The sequence below is a fragment of the Ovis aries genome, chromosome 20 (genome assembly GCF_016772045.2).
Source record: "Ovis aries strain OAR_USU_Benz2616 breed Rambouillet chromosome 20, ARS-UI_Ramb_v3.0, whole genome shotgun sequence".
Classification (NCBI taxonomy): domain Eukaryota; kingdom Metazoa; phylum Chordata; class Mammalia; order Artiodactyla; family Bovidae; genus Ovis; species Ovis aries.
The window spans coordinates 29,902,769-29,919,762 of record NC_056073.1 but is presented as its reverse complement, the minus strand read 5'-3'; the positions used below and the strand labels follow the sequence as shown (position 1 = coordinate 29,919,762).

The 16,994-nt window shown below is 36.5% G+C and overlaps 1 pseudogene; it reads left to right on the top strand.

Moving 5' to 3' along the window:
- The first annotated feature begins 1,258 nt into the window (after window positions 1–1,258).
- On the top strand, window positions 1,259–8,082 carry LOC105603940 (putative olfactory receptor 2W6; annotated as a pseudogene).
- The last annotated feature ends 8,912 nt before the right edge of the window (window positions 8,083–16,994 follow it).

Here is a 16,994-nt window from a genome sequence, read left to right as displayed (position 1 = left end):
TTATTTAGTAATTTTTTGAAATATATTCTACTGACCTCCATCTTAAACACTGGCGATAGATCAATTTTATGTCCACGAAGACTTGAGTTTGAAATAGGGCAAATTTAAAATGCACAGATAAACTGTCATCTTCATATACTATTTAGTTGTATAACTGATTTGATGAAATTCATTCAGCTTCTTTTAGTTATACTAAAAATGTAGCAAGTCATGATGTCTCCATTCAGAGTTAACTGGAAGATAAGAATGAAGTATTACAGATGATCCGAATGGTGTTCTGGCATCACTTGTAATTAGTGCACCAACTGCTATTTTCAGATTTTTTTTTTTTTCCAACTAGTTTTTCAAAATGGATGATCAATGTTGGTATTCGCTTTGGTCTCTGGCAGAAATCTCAAACACTGAATTGCAAAAGTCTTCCCCCATAGTTTATAGCAATTAACCGAATACCCAGTGGGAAGGAGGAGAGCTTTATGGAGAGACATTCCTCTTTCATTTTTGATTTGCTCAGCAAACCCTTTCTCCAGGGACTGAATCCTCAACTTTGTCTAAGACAAAATGACAATGGGAACTAAAATACCTTTCAAAGACAGTTTGGACTTTCTGCTATTGAATTGGAATTCATTTTCCAGTCTAAAGTGACTTACTTATTTCTCTCAGAAAGAAATTTTTATTCTGTGTGTAAATTTGCTGAGAACCCATCTGAGGTTATGCTACCAAACCTTTGATTTGTGTATCAGAAAATAGACCTCAATTTATTTTATCTTAAGAGAAATGCTTAACTTGGTTCATAACACGTTTTACATAAAGCAGTTTTAAAGAATTTATGTAGAACCAATATATTCTATATTTTTTATAGAGTTTTAAAATTTCCATTTAGTAACCAAGTTCTTCTTCAACTCATGATTATATAGATTGTCTTGTAAGATTTAAATGTTTTATATTATAGTATTTATTCTGGCCCAAATATTATATTTTTATTTTAATTATTCAAGTTCTTTTCAATTTCTTTTCCAGGTGAGTAGATTTAGAAGACATATATTTATAATGCAGAAAAAAGATTATGATTTTAACAAACATGGGGAAAACCCACAAATATCCCAATAGGAAAGCAATTATATGAATAGACAATCTGTTGTTGTTGTTCAGTCACCAAGTTGTGCCCAACTCTTTGTGATTTAGAATATCAAACCCAAATAAACAAGACATATAAGAAAGTGTGGCCAAATTCTCAAATAGAGAAAGAGATATTATAACGATGATGATAAAGCTCTTCATATTTACCAGACTGGAAGCAAAAGAAGAATTGAATTTTATTGCCAATGAGAATGAAGGAAAAGTTCTACTCACAGATTACTGGTGGAAATTCAAAGTGTCACAAGTTTTCCTGGGGAAAAATATGGTAATGGTTTGTAAAAACTACATAAACTCTCAATCTAGTACTTTAATTTGCAGGAATCATTCCCCTAAAAAGGACAAATGAACAATAATGTTTAATGCAGAAATGTTTTAATGACCAATGGTGAAGAAAAGTACAGGGTCCTTTGATAAGAAATTTACTAGATAATTAATATATTCACAGAATGGAAAGTGTTCATTCATCTGAAACAAGGAATTATAGCACTAACACATGTCTTGGAGATGTTTTCTTGAGGTTTTGCTAAATGAGGAAATAAAAAATGCTGAAACAAATACATAACATGGTCCTACTTTTATAAAACAATAATTTAAGACACTGAAGTGTGATTTTATTATGCTTTGTGTGTCTGTATGAGATTACATGAGAAAATATCTATCTTTTTAAGACTAAGAATGACTAATTCTTAATATTATTATGTAATTAACAGTAGCTTGAATAATCTGGAAAGGGGCAGAGGGTAATATCTAGAGGAAGATGGGGCATGAAGTAAAGCTAGAAAAGAAACAAATTGAGACTTTGTGTATATTTAAAAGTCTTTTAAATTAATGAAACTGGTTACTTCTCTACATAAGAGTAGGAGTAAGGTTGAGGATGGTTAGGGGACAAATTGAACTAGGGTATGAATTGTATTTGTAGTTTGTTTTTTTTAACAGATTGCATTTCAGTGAAAAAAAAATCACAATTTAAGAAGAAAGTAAAGAAAGAACTAAAGAAAATATGAATAAAAGTAAATACCTATTCTGCAGAACGGACCAACTATATACAAACTGAAACTGTTTCAGAATTCTTTAAATTTAGAAAGTATCAAGTAATGCACACTTATCCAAGATCTTGGAAATAGGGAAGGCTCTATTGAGGTTATTATTATTATCCAGACACCAGTGCTGAGTGCTTTGAAAGGATTGTTTCACTAGGTCCTCATAAGTGCCCTGTGAGACAGTCATCCATTATTTCCAAAGATATATAGATATAGAAATAGAGGCTTAGAGTGGTTAAAGTAAAATGTGTTAGGAAATTGGTTACATAAGTGGAAGTCCAATTTCTATTCTTTTTTTTTTTTTTTTAACCTCTGGCACTGCTACCAAAGAGTTATATGCCTCCTTTCTTACTGTAAGTAAAAGCAGGATCCGGCTGCTCCAATACTCAAAAACTCAATAAGGAGGCCAGGTGGTGGAAAGGAAAGTTTGTTTTATTTTAGATATTGGCAACCAGTGCAGGGCAAGGAGTGGGCAGACTCCTGTCCAAAGGCCACTTTCCACCACAGACAATCAGTGGGCAAGAACTTCTATGGGCTGAGAAAGGGCCTACATGCAGAAACAGCATAACAGCTTGGAATGGGTCATCAGTGGTCTGACCAGAATCATCCTGACTTTTTAAAATACCATTAATCTTCAATCCCAGGGTATGTTTGTTTCCATTTCTTGAGGAATTGTGGCAGCTTCTGTCATGGCTACAACATGCAGTGAACTCTCCAGCTGGTGGGAGTTTCAGTATCTACAAGACAGCTCTCAGGATATGGTTCAGAGTATTGTCTATAGCCTTAAGAAGGAACTAAAGGTCTTTGCCTATGCTTAATGACTAAACCATTACTTGGTCTCCTTTGTTTTCCTTCCTTTCTGTGTGTTCTCACTTCTCTGAATAAATTTATTCTTTGGCTGAAGTTTTTCCACAGACAAAAGGCAGGCAGAGGACATAGTAGGCAAAGAGCATAGAGTCCTGCTCCGTTTCATTACCACCAAGACTCGTTTTTAAGAGATCAGTTTAATTAGTGTAGCTCTCTTCTTTTGCTTGGAAAGAATCTCTAGGAGAAGGTTATTTGGTATGTTACTCTTTGACTATCTGACTTTTTAAAAAATGGGACATATATTGCATATTGGAACAAAAGTCTGCAATGGTAGGGTAGGCAGGGAATGAAAGTCTGTAGTAGAAAGGTAAGCATTGCTGTGTTTTCTGTAAGAGAAATGTTGCAAAAGGCTGGAGATAATGGCTTACCTAGGAGGAAATGGGGGTAGAGATACATTCAAACTCTACTAAAGTTTAAAATAAACTTTAAGGGTCTTTTCTGGTGGTCCAGAGGTTAAAACTCTGTTTCCAAGGCAGAGGGCAAAAGTTTGATGCCTGGTCAGGGAACTAAGACCCTGCATGCTACATGACACAGCTAAAAGATGAATAAATAAAATGAAATTTTAGCATTAGAGTCCCAAAAGTGTGGTAGTATTCCAAGAAATAAAAGGGAATGCTGAAGCTTGCTCCAAATAAGGACAGTCATCACAGCGATTTCCTTGACTAAACGCATTTGGCCAAAGGTGAAAGTGAAATCGCTCAATCGTGTCTGACTCTGCGACCCCAATGGACTGTAGCCTACCAGGCTCCTCAGTCTATGGGATTTTCCAGACAAGAATACTGGAGTGGGTTGCCATTTCCTTCTCCAAAAAAACCACATATTAGTATACATCTTCTTTATCCATTCATTTGTTGATGAACACTTAGATTGCTTCCATATCTTGGCTATTGTAAATAATGCTGCTATTGTAAATAATGCTGGAATTCATGTATCTTTTCCAGTTAGTGTTTTGATTTTCTCCAGATATTAGCATATATATATATATATATATGAATAAAATTCAGCATAAAAAAGAATGACATTCTGCTATTCACAACATCAACAGACTTAGACAGTATTATGCTTCTGGATTAATCATAAACTCTAAACTTTAACTCCTCAGTACCAATTCAATTGATCTCTCAATCTTTTGAGAGATTTTGACATAGTTTTAAAATTTCCCTCCCTACATAAAGGTTTGTCAAATACCTTTAGGGGAAAATTACCTTGTAGTTCAGGCTGTCAATTCATTTTTGTCACTTTGCTGTACATGAACAACAAATTTCTGAGTTTTTCTCCCTCTATTCTCTTCTAATGGTCCTTTACCAGCTTCTTATTTGCATACAGAATCAGTAACTTCAGGGAAAAAGCAACTTCAGCTCACTTTTTCACAAGTTCTTCACTATTGAACATTAATTGAATCAATATTTTTTATCTTTGTTGTTCCTGTGGCTCCCTGGTATTTTCTTTTTTATTATGCCTTTTCTAGTTCTTGAAGACTTCTGAAAGCAATTCTATCTTGCCTGAAAACAGAATTCTTGATGCTGATTTGAGCTAAGTTTATAGTTAATAGCACAGATTTTGCTGATGTGGGTGGCTTCATGGGCAATGTCAGAGGTGGATTTGCCATGAAACTGATTGAGCTTAATGTTCAGACCATCATTTCTGTGGGCCCCTTCTAATACTCTGAGAAGGAAGGATCCTACAATGTGTTCACATAAATGCATGTGTTTGAAAAATTTGTAAAAACAAAAAACAAACCAAGACAAAAAACATATCCATAATTAGTTAAACCACTAACTCCATTTCCCCCATCATAATTCTCATGTCAACTGGTAATAAAGTAGCTGTACAAATTTTTGTCAACTGACTAAGAGAAAGTTGTTTTAGAGATATAGTTATGAAGTTCACAGTCATTTTCTACATGTAGGTTAGTAGCTGTTAGCCCTTCTGGTATAGGAATGCTCTGATTCTAATGGCTTTTAAGAATGCTCTGATTTCTGACTCTGCTGACTTACCAGGACCATGATATAAGGTACAGGGCCAGGATATAGAGATGTCTGATGATGTCAATCACCTGAAATATGTGGACTGTGGATAGTTATTACACAGCTGTTCAAGTCTTTAAATGGATACATAATCATTGTAAGGATTCTGACTAATGAAGGAAAATATTTTCAGGCAATTGAAAGAGAATTCAGAACAAAAATGAATACAAACAACTTTTTCAAAAAGTTTGTATTGCTCATGTGAAACTTGAAAGACTCTTTTGCAATGTTCAAATAAAATGAGTGATGTGGTGTGCAACCAATACAGTGAAATCTCTGGAGGCAGTAACAGCTTAGAACTCAGCCCTACCTGTTGTCTTTACTCAACCCCTCACCCTCACCCCTCTAAAGCATGCATAGCCTTCCCTGTACCATCTTTGGAAAGGAATCAGCAACTGAGGAAAATAGAAAGTAGAAAACCTTAAGTTAGTGCTCCAAAGGGTAGCTAATACAAATTCCCAATATTCCTCAAAATTGGGAAAGGAGTATATCAAGGCTGTATATTTTCAGCTTATTTAATGCAGGATACATCATGAGAAATGCTGGGCTTGATGAATCACAGGATGGAATCAAGATTGCCGGGAGAAACATCTACAACCTCAGATATGCAGACGGTATCACTTTAATGGCAGAAAGGAAAGACAAATTAAAGAGCCTCTTGATGAAGGTGAAAGAGGAGAATGAAGAAACTGGCTTAAAACTCAGCATTCAAAAAACTAAATTCTTGGCATCTGGTGCTATCACTTCATGACAAATAGAAGGGGACAATGTGGAGACAGTGTCAGATTTCGTTTTGTTGGGCTCCAAAATCACTGCAGATAGTGACCGCAGCCATGAAATTAAAAGACATTTGCTCCTTGGAAGAGTAGCTATGACAAACCCCTTATATTAAAAAGCAGAGACATCACTTCACTGACAAAGATCCATATAGTCAAAGCTATGGTTTTTCCAGTAGTCATGTATGGATGTGAGAGTTGGAATATAAATAAGGCTGAGTGCCGAAGAATTAATGCTTTTGAACTGTGGTGCTGGAGAAGACTCTTGAGAGTTCTTTGGACAGCAAGAAGATCTAACCAGTCCATCTTAAAGGAAATCAACCCTGAATACTCACTGGAAGGACTGGTGCTGAAGCTGAAGTTCCAATACTTTGGCCACCTGATGCAAAGAGCTGACTCATTGGGAAAGACCCTGATGCTGGGAAAGTTTGAGGGCAAAAGGAGAAGGAGGCGACAGAGGACGAGATGGTTGGATGGCATCACTGACTCAAGGGACATGAGTTTGAGCAAATTCTTTGAGATAGTAAAGGACAGAGAAGACTGGCATGTTGTATTTCATGGAGTTGCAAAGAGTCGGACATGACTTACTGACTGAACAACAAGAATAATACTAAAATAATAAAGGCTTAGTCAAAATATTCTTCCTGGAGAGCTCTCTTATTCCTCGTTGTTATATTTGGCTATACTTCTGATAACTTACAGTGAACAATGTCAAATCTGTGATCTCTGAAGAAGATTTATCTTCAGGACCAGGGACCAGGCTTGATCACTCAAGAACTTTTGTGTAGCAGAGTTTTATTAAAGTGAAAAACGGACAGAGAAAGCTTCTGACATAGACATCAGAAGGTGGACGGAGAGTGGCCCACTTGCTAGTCTTATCAAGGCCTTATATATTTTTACCAGACCCATTCCCACAACATAAATCTTAAATTAACAAGATTAGAGCTAACAGTGGAAAGGTCTCACCAGACCCACTCCCACAACATACATTTTAAATGACAAGATTAGTTAGAATGTTCTCAAGAAGGAGAAACATGTCCTCAAGCAGGATACATTGTTGTTATATCATATCATACCATATCATATCATTGGTACTGAATTTAAGGAAAAGCATATCTTTGAGAAAGATGAGTTGTTTTGTTGTGCAATCATCAGCTCTGTCCTTTCCTCCTCCTTGAGAATTCCAGATCCCTCTTTCCTCTTCCAGGACCCCGGACTTTTCTTATCAACCTACCTACGAATTGATTCTCACTTTGAAGGCTTCATCCTCGTGGGCTTCTCTGATCGTCCCCACCTAGAGCTGATCCTCTTTGTGGTTGTCCTCACTTTTTTATCTGCTGATTCTTCTTGGCAACATGACCATCATCTTACTTGCAGTTGTGGATTCCCGGCTGCACACACCCATGTATTTCTTGGCCAACCTCTCATTCCTAAATGTGTGCTTCACCACAAGTTCCATCCCTCAGACGCTCTACAACATTCGGGGTGCAGATAAAACCATCAGTTTTCTGGGCTGTGCCATCCAGCTCTACTTCGTCCTGGCTCTGGCGGGGTGGAGTGTGTGCTCCTGGCTGTCATGGCGTATGACCGCTACGCTGCAGTCTGCAGACCCCTGCACTACATGGTTATCATGCACCTGCATTTCTGTGGGAAGCTGGCTTCAGCAGCATGGTTGAGTGGCTTTGGCAATTCTCTCATAATGGCACCCCAGATGTTGATACTACCTCGCTGTGGGCATCTGCAGGTGGACCACTTTCTCTGTGAGATGCCAGCACTAATTGGCATGGCCTGTGTAGATACCATGACACTTGAGGCACTGGCATTTGCCTCGGCAATCTTTATCATCCTGGCACCACTCATCCTCATCGTCATCTCTTAGGTTATATTGCACGAGCTGTGCTAAGGATCAAGTCAGCTGCTGGATGAAAGAAAGCCTTCAACACCTGTAGCTCCCACCTCATTGTTGTCTCTCTCTCCTATGGTACGATCATATACATGTACCTCCAGCCAGCAAACACTTATTCCCAGGACCAGGGCAAGTTCCTTACTCTTTTCTACACAATAGTCACTCCCAGTGTTAACCCCCTAATCTACACACTGAGAAACAAAGATGTTAAAGAGGCCATGAAGAAGGTACTAGGGAAAGGGGAGGCAGAAGTAAGAGTAAAAAGTCATCAGATCTGGGGACTGTCTTTTGATCCACCTTCTGTATATGCTGTTAGACCTATCAAATAAAGGAGTGTTCTGACATTACAGACTGAGAAGGGACTTAATGAGATGCAGGAATTCAGTGGTTTAGCTAGGTTGAGAAAGTGCAAATTCCTGAGCTGACCATCACTTATATTCCTCTCAAGTCCTTCTAAGCCAAGAATTCATCACAAGGAGATCTCCAATCCAGGATCAGACAGTGACCTATGCTTACAAAATACTATCCATGAATGTAGACACCATGCATTTTTGTACCTATTCCAGCTTCCAACACAATGATCTGTACTGAATAAATTTTCAGTATGGGATTCCCTGGTGGCTCAGATAGTTAAGAGTCTGCCTGCAGTGTGGGAGACCTGGGTTCAATCCCTGGGTTGGGAAGATCCCCTGGAGAAGAAAATAGCAACCTACTCCAGTATTCTTACTTCCAAGGGCGGAGGAGCCTGGCGGGCTACAGACCATAGGGTTGCAAACAGTTGGACAACAGAGTGACTTCATATTCACTTTCAGGTCCTCAATATATGTGAAAAAAATGAACTTAGAATTAGTGAAGTAAAATTCCTAGAAAGTTCATATGTGCTTTTATAATGCCAAATGCCACAATAAGATGAACTGTGGGGAACTGTTAGAATATTTATGATTGGGTGTTTTCTGGATGCTGAATGTTTCACATTTACATTAACAATTGCAATACCTCACCAGCTGTAAGGAAAATATATTTGACTCTTAAAGGCAAGCATGTTTCTTCAGACTTGAAATGTTGTCAATCAGATAAATCCCATCTCATAACCTAGGAAAGCATATATGATGTTAGAATTTCATGACAAGTGAATAGGGTTCCAAAATTTGGGAGCATGGCCAGTGTTATCACTAGGAACTGGATAAAGCATGGGTTTAGCAAGTTCTCATTTAAGCCCACCCAAAAATATTTAAGAAAGCTTAGATTAACCTAGAGGCCCTAGAAAAATACCAAATAGCTAATAAATTTTTCTCAAAGCATATCATTTTTACATACAAAGTGAATATTTTCCTATTCTGAGCACTAACTCTTATACTTTGTCCAAATAGATTAGTTTTTATCTTAGATTAATTATGGCTTATAAAAACAAGTTTTAGTTTTCATTTTTATTATTCCCATAAGAAGGTAGAAAAATTAGAATATAATTGATTCTTCCTAATTTATAAACTAAGTGAAAGGTGATTCTAAGCCATGATGATGTTTACTAAGGACACTATTAATGCTACCCATGTACTGAATATAAAGATTCCTAGTTTAGCATTTCTCATGTCTTTCACTAAAAACAACTTATAGTATGTGTCCTATTGCCATGAAAATATACTACATGTTGCATGCATGCTATATCACTTCAGTCATGTCCAACTCTGTGCAACCCAATGTACTGCAGCCTGCCAGGCTCCTCTGTCCATGGGATTCTCCAGGCAAGATTACAGGAGTGGGTTACCATCCCCTTCTCCAGGAGATCTTCATGACTCAGAAATATAAAGGAAATATCCTTTTAGAATCATTCTCTACTGAACAATGATAAAAATTAATTTTTATCTCATCTCTACACTATTTAGATATGCACTACTCTAGAGTCAATAATATCTTGAAGTGGAGGCAAGAAATCAAGATACAGAGTATAATTCTCTATGAATATATCAATTTTGGAAGCTCCCTATGGAATTCTCACCTAATACTTTTCAAATTTTCCCTTTTTTCCCCTATAAGGAACAATTTTCATAGCACTCTTCTCAGGAAAATTTAGAATCACTATTATAGATTATAAGGAATAGTGAGTGTCTTATTTCAAAGGGAAAAGTTCACTGTGTTCTTAATTACATTATGATGGTCCAGAGTCACATTTTACTTAATTTATAATGTAGTTTTAAAAATCTGGTGGGTTATAGTCCAAGGGGTCGCAAAAGATTCGGACGTGATTTGGTCTAAACAACAAAATATATCAAAACTATACCAAACAAAAAAAAAGCTGCAGTAGCCATGTAATAAACTCATCGATACATGATAACCTGAAATCATTTAAACCCAGGGGCATGATTTTATAGGTAGAGTGTAGGAGTGACATTCTTAGTGAAAGAGGGGACAGAAAATACAAACCCTTTAAAATATTAATAGTTTGTGGCTTTAAAAAATTGAAAATAAAAATCACTAAATCAAAAAAAAAGTTTACTTAGGTTACTTATTTACATATGAAGTAGGAATAATCAACTGTATTCTAATTGTTCTGCTATCTCCTAGGAATAACAGAATATTCTCTGTAATAAAAATAGAAAGGTTTCATTTTCATTCTCTATAGATTCTTCCTTTCACTAAACTGTGCTTCATCTTCATAGACTGATCTCTTTCATAGAGCAAGTAGAAATGAACATCAAGATTCATTCATTGTGCACAATTGTTTATCTCTTAGCTATGGTGCTTAAACTTCCTCCAAGAGAAATAAATATTATACATATGCTTGTGTATGTGTGTATATATATATATACATGTTTATACTCACTGTGATTTTAAATTAAAAGCCATGAGAAGACAGCTCAATAAATGCTTATTAATCAGATTATCATATCACTTTTCATCTTGTTATTTTTGTATGCCCTGGGATTTTGTGGTTATTTCTTACACAGTTATTCTGAAAATAGATAACTGATAAAATTTTATGACTCATTTTATAAGGCCACCATAATTTGGGTAGCAAATCTGACAAAGACATTACAAGAAAGGAAAATTACAGATGGATGGCTCATGAAAACACATACAAAAATCCTAAACAGTCATTACCAAATTTAATCTAGTGTTACATAGAAAGTATAACATATTGTCGACATATAGGGTTTATCATAGGAATAGAGTGATATAACATTTGAAAATCAGTGATATATGTCAATTTTTTTTAAATTGAAAAGAAAACCTATACTTTCAGTCAAAGCGTTTGATAAAATTCAATAACCATTTCATAGCATATCTCCAGTTTTCTAAAATACTCTGTGAATTTTAAGAAGTTTGAACTTCTCTATGTCTCAATTTCTGCATCAACAAAATGAAGACAAAAGTGTGGCTGTTGTAAAGGGTGTTGTTGAGGTTAGTGAGCACTAATGAGATATTGTTGCTATTACTGTTAAACTCTGCAGATTATTTCCTATTTCCAGGCCCTTGTTATCTGGGCATTATTTTTAACTTTTTACTTTAAGGACTACTGAAATTTTTGGGTTTATTTATCTTCATCTGTTCAGCAAACTAAAGACTTTCTATATTCATATTTTCTAATTTGTTTGGTCTTCTATTTTCTTTTCAAATTACTATTTCCTTTAAATTAATCATTATAAGAACTTGTGAAAACAAAAAAGGAATTTCTACACTAAAAGGAACATTTTTCCCCTGACTAATTACATCCTCATGCCCACTCAGAGGAGAAGGCAATGGCACCCCACTTCAGTACTCTTGCCTGGAGAATCCCAGGGACTGGGGAGCCTGGTGGGCTGCTGTCTATGGGGTCGCACAGAGTCGGACCGACTGAAGCGACTTAGCAGCAGCAGCAGCCCACTCAGAGGTGAGCTCTGTTACTGGTTTGTGAAGTCCTGAGTTATTATACATTTTTTTTGGGGGGGATTAGATCTTAATTTTTTTTGTTTTCTTGTTTTACTTGAGCTTCCTTCTTCCACAGTATCAGCCTCTATTCCCTATGGATTGTCCATGTTAAGCATCTAATAAGTGTCCCTCCTTATTTTCTTCATTCTCATATAATCTTATGCTGCTGCTGCTAAGTTGCTTCAGTCGTGTCAACAACAAGAGAAGTCACCGTAGTGAGAAGCCCGTGCACCGCAAAAAATAGTAGCCCCTGTTCTCCCCAACTAGAGAAAAGCTTGCGGCAGCAACAAAGACCAGCACAGCCAAAATAACTTTTCTTTTTGAAAGATTATGTCGTTCAATCGTTCTTGCATGTTTATTTTCTCACTCAGTAATATTGCTGGCAAATTGCTGGTGTAGATTATTATTCAGTCAATTCTTCTTCCAGGGAGTAAATTTTTCTCCGCCTTTGGCTGTTTCAAACATTGTTACAATAAAACTCCTTGTTCCTGTGTCCCTTATATACTGATAACTTAATCCATAGGATAAATTTTCATGAATGCTATAGCTAGGTTGATGGATATTAACTGTCCTATTTATTTCTAAAAATCTAGTGACACTTTGAATTTCTACCCAGAATTTCTGAGAGTAGCCATTTTCCTTCAGTGAAGTTAGGACTGGGAGTTACTGCTGGTTACATTTTTTTTTTCAATCTAGTAAGTGATCATCATCATTACTTTAATATATTTCCCTGATTATTTGGAAATATAAAATCTCACACAGTTTGCTATTCTGAGTTGTATGTTCATATTATTTGACATTTTTCTACTGTGTTATTTGTATCTTTTCTTAGACTTTGTAAAAACTTTTTGTATTGTAGGTACTAGCTTTTTTCATAATTATAGACATGTTTTTCATGTGTCTACTCATATGAAACCTCATAGCACAACATATAAGAATAAATCCTGATAGAAGAGACTTTAGAAAAATATAAATCATTTTTAAAATGTTGTCCTTATCCCGAATCTAGGAAACTAGATTAAACCAAAGACAGCTTCTTAACTAAGCCTAGAAATGCTAGACACTAAGCAAGAATCTATGAAAAAAAAAAAAAGAAACATTTGGATATAATAAATAAAACTTCTTTATGTAAATCAAGGTAACAAAAATATTTCTATGATAAATTAAACAGAAGTTTATTTTACTATATAGAAACTGACCTCAGATAGAATTTCAGTTTTCTTTTCCATGTGACTTCTCTAACTTAGCTTACAACAACACCAACAAAAAAACTAAAGCCCAATTTGATAGCACAAACTCCAAACAGTATTTGATAAAGCATTTTAATCTCTATCATCATTCTTTTTGTCTTGGAAAAAGTTAAGACAGTCTCTAGAGAAAGGGTGTTGTGGCGTAAATCTAAGCTAAAAACGAAATACTACTTCACGGAAAGCTAGCTCCTCTCTATCTCTTCCCATTGGATATCATGGTCAATTACCATTAAGCACAGGAGAACTGCTGCTTTCCCTTAAGCCAGAGCACACACCAATATTAACACAGAAAGTTTCCTATCCTCATTTATTTTGCAAATCTGGTGAGGACAATTCTGAAAATAGCAGTTACTACCATAAGGCTTTGCAATGAGATGCTGGAAAAATCTATTCTGATTGTCTGCAAGATTTTATTCCTATTCTTCTATTTTCTGAGTTAATCCAGAATGGAGAGCTCATAATTTGCCACTTAAAGACTGGAACAGAGGATTGAACAAACTTAATCATATCCATTTTATAACTGAATAGCTTATGAAGAGACTGTTAACTCCACATGCTTCTAATTAGTGCTATTAGAATTCAGAGGTTCTTGGACACATACAGACACACAAATCATCCTATTGCTAGTGCTTAAAATGAAGGTATGTAGAACACTTTTCTAAAAAAGATTCTGTAAAACATATTGAAATTCGGGTATACTGAGCGCTCCGCTTATGGACTGTTTTAGCATTATAGTTTAGAAAAATTTGACTCAGCCTCTTAATTTCATTATTTGTTTATAACATTGTATATATTTGTTATCTCTACTGCAAATTAAAATTTTAGAGTATAACGGTCTTGCATTCTAACCTTCAGTCTGTTCAGTTCAGTTCAGTTCAGTTCAATTCAGTCGCTCAGTTGTGTCCGACTCTTAGCGACCCCATGAATTGCAGCATGCCAGGCCTCCCTGTCCATCACCAATTCCTGGAGTTTACCCAAACTCATGTCCATCGAATCGGTGATGCCATCCAGTCATCTCATCCTCTGTCGTCCTCTTCTCCTCCTGCCCCCAATCCCTCCCAGCATCAGGGTCTTTTTCAATGAGCCAACTCTTCGCATGAGGTGGCCAAAGTATTGGAGTTTCAACTTCAGCATTAGTCCTTCCATTGAACACCCAGGACTGATCTCCTTTAGGGTGGACTGATTGGATCTCCTTGCAGTCCAAGGGACTCTCAAGAGTCTCCTCCAACACCACAGTTCAAAAGCATCAATTCTTCGGTGCTCAGCCTTCTTCACAGTCCAACCCTCACATCCATACATGACCACAGGAAAAACCATAGCCTTGACTAGATGGACATTTGTTGGCAAAGTAATGCCTTGGCTTTTTAATATGCTGTTTAGGTTGGTCATAACTTTCCTTCCAAGGAGTAAGCGTCTTTTAATTTCATGGCTGCCATCATCATCTGCAGTGATTTCATGTATGTACTAACTTGAGAAAATGACCTCTCTGAGCTTCCTAGTTAAAATTTCTGCCCAAATTAATCTCTGGTGAAATGCAAACAAAACTTCCTTCTCTGGTCTAAGCTAACTTACAATGTTGTATGAAAAAAAATGAATAATTTAGTAATAAATTATTATTTATTCTTATGCTCCAGCAAAAAGAAGTGTTTAGAACTTTATACATTCACAGAGGTGTGGTAATTTCTTAAGAAATGTAAATGTAAATGAAATGAAATGGAAATGGAAAGCAGTTTTGGAATGTAAATTCCAATGTTTCAGAGGATTAAATTGCTTTCCAAAGCTGTTATCTTGCCCAATTGTGACTTAGTGGCAAGATGTAAACTACTTTTGTCTTTCTTATCTGGAAACTCTTTCCATAGCAAAAGCTTTAAAAAAATTTTAAGACTTTGTTGAACCTCTCATTATGAATTATTGAATCTCAGTCATGAATTAGTTGCAATGTCACTGATGTACAGGAAAGAAGATGACAATGGTTTATATTTAGCTAAGCAGTATAAATTGAAATGGAGAAGGCAATGGCACCCCACTCCAGTACTCTTGCCTGAGAAATTCCATGAACGGAAGAGCCTGGTAGGCTACAGTCCATGGGGCCGCGAAGAGTCAGACGCGACGGAGAGATTTTACCTTCACTTTTCACTTTCATGCATTGGAGAAGGAAATGGCAACCCACTCCAGTATTCTTGCCTGGAGAATCCCAGGGATGGGGGAGCCTGGTGGGCTGCCGTCTATGGGGTCGTGCAGAGTCGGACACAACTGATGCAATTTAGCAGCAGCAGCAGCATAAATTGAAATATCCTTAGGTACACATTGGTCTTGCTTTTCAAAATTCTTATAATCAGGCACTTTTTAAAATTTTTCAAACAGGTGCCCAACACTCCCTTTAGAAAATCTCTGTGTAGAACCGTAATCCAGATCTTTAATCAAGGATCTACTAAGAGATAAAAACTATACTTATATCAGGTTTGTTTTCTTATGGTATTAAAGTCTAAAGAAATACTAATCCTTATAGTAAAAAGCAGAGTAAAAAAGCAGAGTACAAGTAAGATGTTTAAAGTTCATTATATAATACATAATAAATTTTATTAAGATAGGTATTATAATACTTTATTAAAAATACAATGGGCAGGAGTAAAGTTAAATATTAATGTCTGATTTACACTCTCCCTTTTCCTATTCCACAGAGTTACAACTTTAATGCCTCTGTATTCTTCTAGGTAATTTTTGTACACGTGAATACTAACAATGGACTATTATATTGGATTATGTAAACACATGGAAGCTTGCTAAATAGATGTTAAGAAACTTGTCTTTTCTCTTGAAGATTCGAGCATTTTTTTCACATTGATATTTATATCTATATCTCAGACCTCATTTTATTGACAGTTATATAGCAACAGGCATAGCAAAACCTTTCATTAACACTGTCTTGAGAGCTGTAGAATAAGTGAGCAAAGTTAAAATACGTATTGAATAATAATTCAAAACTTACAATCCCATGATTAAATTCACATCATTGTATCAACAAAATAGTAGTAAAATAATTTAAGGTAGTGTTAACAAGGTAGACAATTTTGGGATGAATAAAATTTGTACTGGTGACTTTGGCTTATACAATTGCTCCTTCTTATCTGTTGGTTCTGCATCTGAGGATGGAAAATATTTGGAAAAAAAATTATATAAAATTCCAAGAAGCAAACTTAAATTTGCTGCCCAACTATTTATAAAGTATGTGCATTATATTAGGTCTTATAAGTAACCTAATGCATGTGAGCTAAGTCAGTTCAGTTGTGTCTGACTCTGTGACCCTGTGGGCTGCAGCACACCCGACTTTCCTGGGTCCATGGGATTCTCCAGGCATGAATATTGGAGTGGGTTGCCATGCCCTTTTCCAAGGGATTTTCCTGACCCAGGGATTGAAAGTGCATCTCTTATGTCTCCTGCACTGGCAGGCATGTTGTTTACTAGCACCACCTGGGAAGATAGAAGTAGCCTAGAGATGATTTACTAACATCCAAACTAACACCCCCAAAAGATTTCCTTTTCATTATAGGAGACTGAAATGCAAAAGTAGGAAGTCAAGAAACAACTGGAGTAACAGGCAAGTTTGGCCTTGGACTACATAACGAAACAGGGCAAAGGCTAATAAAGTTTTGCCAAGAGAATGCACTGGTCATAGCAAACACCCTCTTCCAAGAACACAAGAGAAGACTCTACACATGGACATCACCAGATGGTCAATACTGAAACCAGATTGATTGTATTCTTTGCAGCCAAAGATGGAGAAGCTCTATACAGTCAGAAAAACAAGACCAGGAACTGACTGTGTCTCAGATCATGAACTCCTTATTGCCAAATTCAGACTTAAGTTGGAGAAAGTAGGGGAAACCACTGGAGAAGGCAATGGCACCCCACTCCAGTACTCTTGCCTGGAAAATCCCATGGACAGGGGAGCCTGGTGGGTTGCAGTCCATGGGGTCGATAAGAATCAGACTCGACTGAGCGACTTCACTTTCACTTTCATGCATTGGAGAAGGAAATGGCAACCCACTCCAGTGTTCTTGCCTGGAGAATCCCAGGGACGGGGG